General features: G+C 36.2%; 1 long non-coding RNA gene across 2 annotated transcripts in view; it reads left to right on the top strand.

The window, feature by feature from the left end:
• Positions 1-546: 546 nt before the first annotated feature.
• LOC127569609 (uncharacterized) overlaps positions 547-8,393 on the top strand; it is a 47,392-nt gene continuing 39,545 nt past the window's right edge. For both annotated transcript variants that reach the window (XR_007956229.1, XR_007956228.1), the window contains exon 1: positions 547-738. This is a non-coding gene — a long non-coding RNA (uncharacterized LOC127569609). The remainder of the gene's footprint in view (positions 739-8,393) is intronic.

Here is an 8,393-nt window from a genome sequence, read left to right as displayed (position 1 = left end):
TGGTTTCTACTGAAACTACAGCTTTTCTTTTAAAAAAAGTGACTGAACATATCTGTTCCAATGATAATGTTTTCAGGATTTCCCCGAATCAACCCACGGAGTTTACAGACAGGAAGCTTAAATATCAAGTGATCAACCATTACTTCCTTTTTAGGTGCCGTGCCGTGGTTTTCTCAGAATTTACGTCTGACCTAATGCATTTCAGAAGAAATTACAACTCCTCTTTTCTAGTTCTCTTTTTATAGAACTTTATTCTTTGTTTCTAATAAAATATAAAGTAGCTCAATGGAACTGAGTAGGCTATCTCTATAAATGCGATATACAAGCAGTTCAGTCAAAGGAACTTTAGTATGGCATTGTGTCATACGCTTCAAGTGACCGGGATGCAAGGGGAACTTCCCACAGCTAAAAATGTATCAAGACGTGTGAATGGAATCCACGCTTATGCAAATTAACAGCACATTTTCCTTTATATACACAAATGTTTATGAACTGGTCACATTTCTTGTTCATTGCAGGTGTCCAGTAAATGAAAATAAATGTGCAGTCATTTAATAATTGATATCAGCTAGAAAAAATGATGTGTAATGGGTGACTGTGTGGGAGAGGAAACTGCTCAATCATCCTGAGTAAGTTTCAGAAGTGAAGATGGAACAGAAAAATCAAACTATGTGCAAGGCATATACGGAGACTGTGAGAATGTGTCACTGAAAGTCCCGGAGAGAAAAACGCAGCAAGGTAATTTGCTTTTGTTTTGCACACATTAAGCTGGACCAGGTCTGCCACAATCAATTCATTATACCAATTATCTATAAGTATATTTTTAAATACATTGGCCGCACAGATTGATAAAAAATGTAAAATATATAACAGAAAACATTACTAGCTTAATTCGTTACCTGGGTGTAACTAGGTTCGTAAGTCTTTCAACTCAAGTAAGGATTTACTACTGGACATAATGTACAAGGATTTAACCTGGTGCAAAATGCTAAAACTTTACCAGATTACATTAAAGTACTGTTTATTGAACTTTTCAAATAAATTTTGATACAGAACATTTCAGGATTAGTTCAGGATTTAGTTTAATTTTTTTTAAATGGTTCAACACATGTCCAGTTATTTTAAATTAACAGTTATTTGTAATGCACATATTACACTTCGTGACAGTCTCCATACCTATCATACAGAGGCAAAGAAGAACCTGTCAATAATACCTACCAACTTACTACTGATAAAATATTTTAATATGTTTGGCAGCAAATAATATTTGAAATGAGTATGAATGGTTTGAACAAAATTCTGTAACAGAAAGTAAATTTATACTTTTTTTTACCATTACAACATATTCCTCTTTCGGGGATCTAAAAGATGAGTTGTGAAACGAGATCTACTTATAAAATTAGGTTCCTCCATTTTTAGACTTCTACAAATGATTAGATTAGTAATGTTATATGTAAAAATTAGTTGATCCACGGCACACTCTTTATTAAAAATAATTGGATTGGTGCCCAGATATATTCCCCTTTTACTGTGCAACAGCCTAATTTAGGAATAAACAAACAATGTGGAATGCTTTGACCATAGAATAATTGCAATTTCAAGAATTAAATTTTTGTTGACAAAGGAAGGGCTGAAAGTACTTTTCATAAATTTGGCTCACAGCAAGTATTCTTAATGTTGCACTTCATTGTGTTTCAAGAACATGTCCTATTACATCACACATAACAGAATGAGTTCATTGGTGGTGAAATTTGCAAATTTTAATGCATGTACTCTGGTGCATAAACATCATCAAAACAAAAAAGGGTTAACAACAAACAGGCAACAACAGCAGCACTGATCAACTGTGTAAAAGATAGGATTTGTTTATTTTGGTATTATTTCCAATATCTATCCATGCATAGATTTTTATTGTTAGATACATGAAAATAAAATAAGAACACAAGCTCAAAAATATAATTTCTTCACTAGGAATAATATGTCCAAATTTTTGCAAGTATTTTGTCAAATTAATAACTATAACAGTAACTTTGTAAGTTTGCACCAATCTGAATAACATAAAATTGGTCACTTTCTAATTGCCTCACCCGAAAATTCCCCATGGCTGAATTCCCTAATTCTAGCCCTCCTTCAAAATTTCAGGGCAATTTTACACATACAACGTTTCATATTTGTAGCTGGCAGGAGACAAGGAAGCGCAGAATTGGGCCCAGAAACGCAAGAAATCACTGCTAATTCTAAAACAAAATCATATTAAATAAACACAAAGCATACTGCTCACTACAAAAGAAGTAAAGTACAAAAAAAGTGGTGTCAAAATTATTCTGGTAACTCTCTTGCATTCCTTATATAAATGGCATTAGGGCAACAACAATGGTGACCTGGAGGAAAGCTACTAGTCTATGCAGAAAAAGCGGTGAAAGACACAAGCTGTAGATAAATGGTCAGTTATACATCATGTTAACGAAATTAATTATTGTTTTAAATTCTTTGTACCTCCACCACCATTCCCAACCTTACTTTTCTCCATAAATAATAATAACTTAACAAAATTGCAATTTCAGCAATTGTCCTTTTGAAACGACATATTGCATCATTTTGTTAGCAGGTTATTAATTATACAGAAAAGGAGGCATAGTCTTTTCATGATAAGGAGGAATTTTGGACTCTATATACAATTTGTTTTGTTACTGTGGAATTTGAAAAGGTTCATGAAAACAGGTAAAGCAACTTCTTTATCATGCCATGGAATCAAATAGTTATTGAGGTGGTGATTCAAAAAAATATCAATACTGTAAAATATTGAAAGGACAATTTTAAAAAAAAGGTTTCTATTGACAGTTGGAAGTTGTTTCTTGAATCATCATTTTAAAAACAGAACTATTATTGTTTTAGGTATTTAAAAAAAGAAAACATATTCATATTCATAATCCATTCATGTGCAAATGTCTTTATTAGCTCTGTCCCCATTAATGATTTGATTTGTATTTAAATCATTTCAAACTCTGTGTTCTGTGCAAAGAATAATAGCCACCGAATATTGTCAAAGTTATCCACTCAAGTTGTTATATCTCAATCAAACAAAATAGTCCCTTGTTTCAACAATTATGGACTGAATTATGTTTGAGCTAATTGTTATCTGTAGACTGGTATTGGATCTGTCTGGTTCTTGCTGTTTTTAGCATATTTATATTCTATGCTAGAAGTCTACATTAGAAACCTTGCATTGCCTGTTAGCTGAGAGAGGGCAGTGAAGACTTGTGGATTACAGATGATCTTTCTATGAATTCCCATCACTATATATTAGATAAATCTGACAAGTTTCTAGTATAATCAACAATCCTTTTGCTTGTTGGATCATTTTTCTTCAACCTACTGATAATAAGTACATTTAGACATCAAAACCAAAAGGATAAACCATGGTGTAGATTGCCAATGTGCCTACACCACCCCACCCCAACCCACCACCTTCCACGCCTTGGAGTTTGTGGACTGACCGTACATTATAGAAAATGTTTAATTTTCATTTTCATTGCCAGGTGCCTAGTTGAAAATCTACTTAACTTGATTATTTTATCAAAGACAACTACCTAACTCAATGTTTGTAAAAATGTTTCAATCAAAATATTCATCATAACATTGATTTAACATGGTTCAATCACATGGACCAAACATCTATCTGGTGACTCTGAACATTAAAAATAAGTCTCGCATTCAGAGTCACTTCTTTCAGCAATAGATGATTGATATGTGCCTATCCCATGAAAATAGAACAGCATTTTGAATCTATAAAGAGCGAAGACAAGCTAACAATTTAGGTTTTAATATTTTGGGCTATGGATCTCTCTTGTCACATTCTGAATTTTGGGTAACTTAAAATGCATTTTCAGCATTTACAGTCTATATTGCAGATTTCCTGCACTCCCACTTTTATTCTTGTGCTATCTTCCATCTGATTAATTGAAACATATTTCCAATTAAAAGCAGAAAAATCCATTCTGAATGTTCTTACGCACCTTAGTTACAAAATGTCTCCCCTCCTTCATCTCCTGCCTCATGACAATGTGGAGGGTTTTAAGAAAATGGAGCTAACTACTTATACAACCTGGTACAACCATCATTATGGTTCCCTTTTGAATCAGTTTTACTAAAAACAAAACAGAAACAAATCTTGCAAAGCTTCTGAGTATTAACTGTTAAATACTCTGATTGTTAGGCATTGAAATTTGTTTCTAATTAAGTTTTGACAAACCCAGCAATTACAACCTATACTTAGTTGCCCTAGAGAAGACAATGATTTGTGACATAACTGAATGAACTGTTAAGACCTCTCGGAAGGTCATTAAAAGTCAATCATTTTGGTGTGGAGCTGGAGTCAAGTAAAAGCCAGACTGGTAAGGAAAGCTTCATTCCTTTTTCGAGTTTTATTTTCAGTTTTCTACAAACTTATTTTCACACTGCCATTTTCTCAATTATTAGCTCAGGTCTTTGAATTACCGTTGTACTCATTTTCATTTGACATTCAATATTTTGAAAAATTTAAAACAATGCGTAAAAGATATATATTTATGGCCTATCCATTAAGAGCCTATTCTATTCGAGGATCTCATTCGAACTTAACCTTCTTACATTTTTGTTACAATAAATGTTTAATGTTACCACAGTGAATTTTCTTCAAGTATCAACTCCTCAATTATGAATAATTGATTTAACAAGTATTTCAAGAATGTTTCTCTATCTCCTGTGTGCCATGGCAACGGAATAATTGCAAATTGCTTAGCAATTTGTTTTAATGAACCATATCCTTTAAATATGACACAAGTGTTCAGGAACAATAGAGCACTTGTTTAGTTTACTTCACCCCTTCCCTTTTCCTGCATCCCAAAACATATCTGATTTCTATCTTTTCCTCGTTCTGTTGAAGGGTTAATGACTTTACGTGCTAACTCTGTTTCTTTCTCTACGGATGCTGCCTGATCTGCTGAATGTTTCCAGCAGTTTCTCTTTTTTTTATTTCTGATTTCCAGCATTTTTCATTTGCTTGCATTTATTTTCAGTGTCCATGTCTCCCTTTGACAAGGCTGATATTTGGTCGCAATAGCTCTTGTAGCCTGTAACTACACGGCCACAGTGGCTATGCTTCATTCAAGATCATTTGTCATTGACATTAGACCTGAGATCAGGTTATACCTGAGAGCAGTCCTCATCTGGTTTCCCCACTGTTGCATCTTTCCAGTTAGGTAGTTAAACTATGAAATGAGACTATGATCAGGAGCAAGAGCCATGTTTGACAGCTTTACACCTCCTTATATCAGGGATCCTTAATCTTGAATCCATGGTAATTGGCAATTGGCTTATTGTTGTCACATGTACTGAGGTACAGTAAAAAAACGTTGTTTTGCATGCCATCCATACAGATCATTTCATCAGTACATTGAGGCAGTACAAGGGAAAAGCAATAACAGAATGTAGAATATAGTGTTACAGTATCAATTATCGACGCAAAATTGAAAACATAACCTTGTGGTTTTTGACATCCAATGTAGGAACACATTTAAGATAGGTTGAATTGTTAGGAAACAAGATGTTTTCTTTTATGGGATGTGTTCATTGCTGGCTAAGCCAGCCTTTATTGACCATCCCTGATTGCCTTTGTGAAGATGGTAGTGCAGTTCTCTAATGAAAATGCACCCACAATGCAATTGGGTTGTTAGTTCTTGGATTTAGGCTCAGCAACAATGAAAGAGTTGTGATACATTTCTGAGTCAGATAGTGTACAACTTGGATGGTAATAAGGGTGGACCCATTCCATCAGCCTATCCACTGATTGCTCCAAAATAGACTCGACATTTATATTGAGCCAGAGTTAAAACCTAACAACCTCATTCTAAACTACTCTTGTTCAAGACAGCATCCCTTAAAGCGAAACATAACTCATCATTACAAAATCAATATCTACTCAGAGGCTGCTTAAACACAAAACTACTTGTAAAAATCTGTTTGCTGATAAAATGAGCAATAACACCAAGTAAGGAATAAATGAAACTCTTTCAGCTGATGACTGCACAATGAGACTCATCAGTTAACATTCAGACGTTAATAAAGGTTTTCTGTGCTGGTAAAAATATATATAAATTCTAATAAACTAGAAAGGAAGTCATTTGTCTTCAGTAGTAACCTAAGTGACTGTTTGAGAGGCCTCTGGGGAAGATAGTGTAAAGTTTCAAACGTATTTTACACTGCTATTACAAGGTCAATGCATTTGAAACTCCAACACAATGTGATGAAACATGAAAAAAAGACTACTCACTCTGCGAACCACAATATAACATAGCTCCATACAGTAAGATTCTCATTTAAAGTGGCCCCAGTTATGTCCCATAGCCTGGGCCTCAGTGAGGGAGTGATTCATTCCCACTTCCTTGAGTTTCTACCAGCGCAACACGATTAAAGAACACAATGCATGAAATTATTATAAGGGGAGCATCAGATGTGGTTCCACCCCATAGGTTATTTCTTTTGGGGGAAGGATAAAAACAGAGAGACAGCCAGAGTGCCTGTATGATTATTTGAGCCTGTAGTAGTCCTAATACTATTCAAGCAGACATGGCCAAATGCATTGCACAAGACTTACAGACACATGCCTCTCTCCCCCTCTCTCTATTGCAGAAGAAAGTGGGGAGCGGTGGCTAACAAGGCTTACCTAAGTATCTGTACCCACATGCATTGGTTAATGGCAGGCATAATTGAAACTGTTTCCTGTGAAAGTTGTTGATGACAGGCCTGAACTGATGGAAGATGGTATTAGATGTTCATTTCAAATCTTCATTGCCTTCTCATCCCACAATCTTCACCTACTTGAAGGCTGCAGATTATGTAACCGTAAAGCTCCTACTTTACCCCCTCCCTTCACCACCACCCTACCCTCGTCCTTTATATTTCACATCCCCAGGCCCTGGCAGTGCTGGAATATAAATTACCACAATGCTGAAGAAACAGTAACTCATGAGTTCATACCTGCTGCCACGGCTTAGGGACTGACAATGTGTATAATTCATAGGCCAAATCAGGGGCAGAACCTGTGGGTGCTATGATGTACAGAAGGAAGGTAGTAAGGGTGGCACAGGTGCCAGATTCCCCAATGGCATCAACCGAGAGGCAAAATAATGAAGATGCTGACAATCTGAAATAAAAACTGAAAGTGCTACAAATATGTGGCACATCAGGTAGCATCTGTGGAGAGAGGAACAGAGTTAATGAGCTTTCGTTGGAACTAGGAAGATGTAGAAAACAAGGTGGAGATAGATGGAGAGGACAAAGGGCATGTCTGCTGTTGGGTGGTGATCAGGAGAGTCTGACCAACATAGACAATGATGTGTTGGCTGAGAGATGGTGGTGAAGACTTGTGGATTACAGGTGATCTGCCTGAGTAAGGGCAGAGGAGAGAGGAAACAGAACAATGCTGGAACTGGGGGATACGAAATGCAGCAATAGCAGGAGATCTGAAATAAAAGAAAGTGCTGGAAGTGCCCAGCAGGTCAGGCAGCATCTGTAGAGAGAAGAGGAACTGAGAAGTTGATGAACTTTCATTAGAGCTGACTACTTCTGACTTAAATGCACTAGAAGGGATAATAATGATGGATTAAACATTTTATTCTACTTTTACAAGGTCATTAAAATCTATTCTACTTGATAGTATTTATTATCTTTTCAACAACATTTCTTAAGGTCTGACTTCTAATGCCAAAGTATCCACTGCCATAGTCTTCTAGCAACCTCTGTAAAGTGAGAGCCTCCTATTTCTTGGGTCTTGGGCTTAATACAGCTCAGGAACTGAGCAACATTGTGTGGATGAAATGGGATTGGGGAGGGGCGATGGCAGCAAAGAGCTTAAATCCATGTTCTGGCTGTTCTGGAACTGCACCACTACTCTGACACATTATATATTGTTCTAAAATGTGGGTTTATCTGATGTGACCAACAATATAGAGTATCATATCTGTCTTCTCCAAACCTAGTCAAAAAGTTCAAACTTCTTCAAGTAGAATTTTGGCTGCTATAGATTTCCAATGGGAATCCACCAGCTTCATTTAGTCTACTGCCAGCTTCGAAACCAGATTGAAACCAAGCCCCATAATGTGCTGCTAATGACTAAAGGCTGGCAACCTGTACTTAGAGACGGGTTCCAGGGTTAAGGGGCACAGATATACTTTAGATGACCCAAAAAAGGAAAGTGAAAAACTGATCTTGTAAAATCTCTTCTGTTTCCAATCCTCCTTTCACTTTGCTTCATCTGGTGAGATATCCACAGGGGTTTACATGGCCAGATCAGAAGCTGCTGAGAACTAATGTTCTCACAAGGCCACATTTCCTCAGGCTCCTTATTCATTTTC

Source organism: Pristis pectinata, chromosome 4 (assembly GCF_009764475.1).
Source record: "Pristis pectinata isolate sPriPec2 chromosome 4, sPriPec2.1.pri, whole genome shotgun sequence".
Taxonomy (NCBI): Eukaryota; Metazoa; Chordata; class Chondrichthyes; order Rhinopristiformes; family Pristidae; genus Pristis; species Pristis pectinata.
This window is presented reverse-complemented; position numbering and strand designations above follow the sequence as displayed.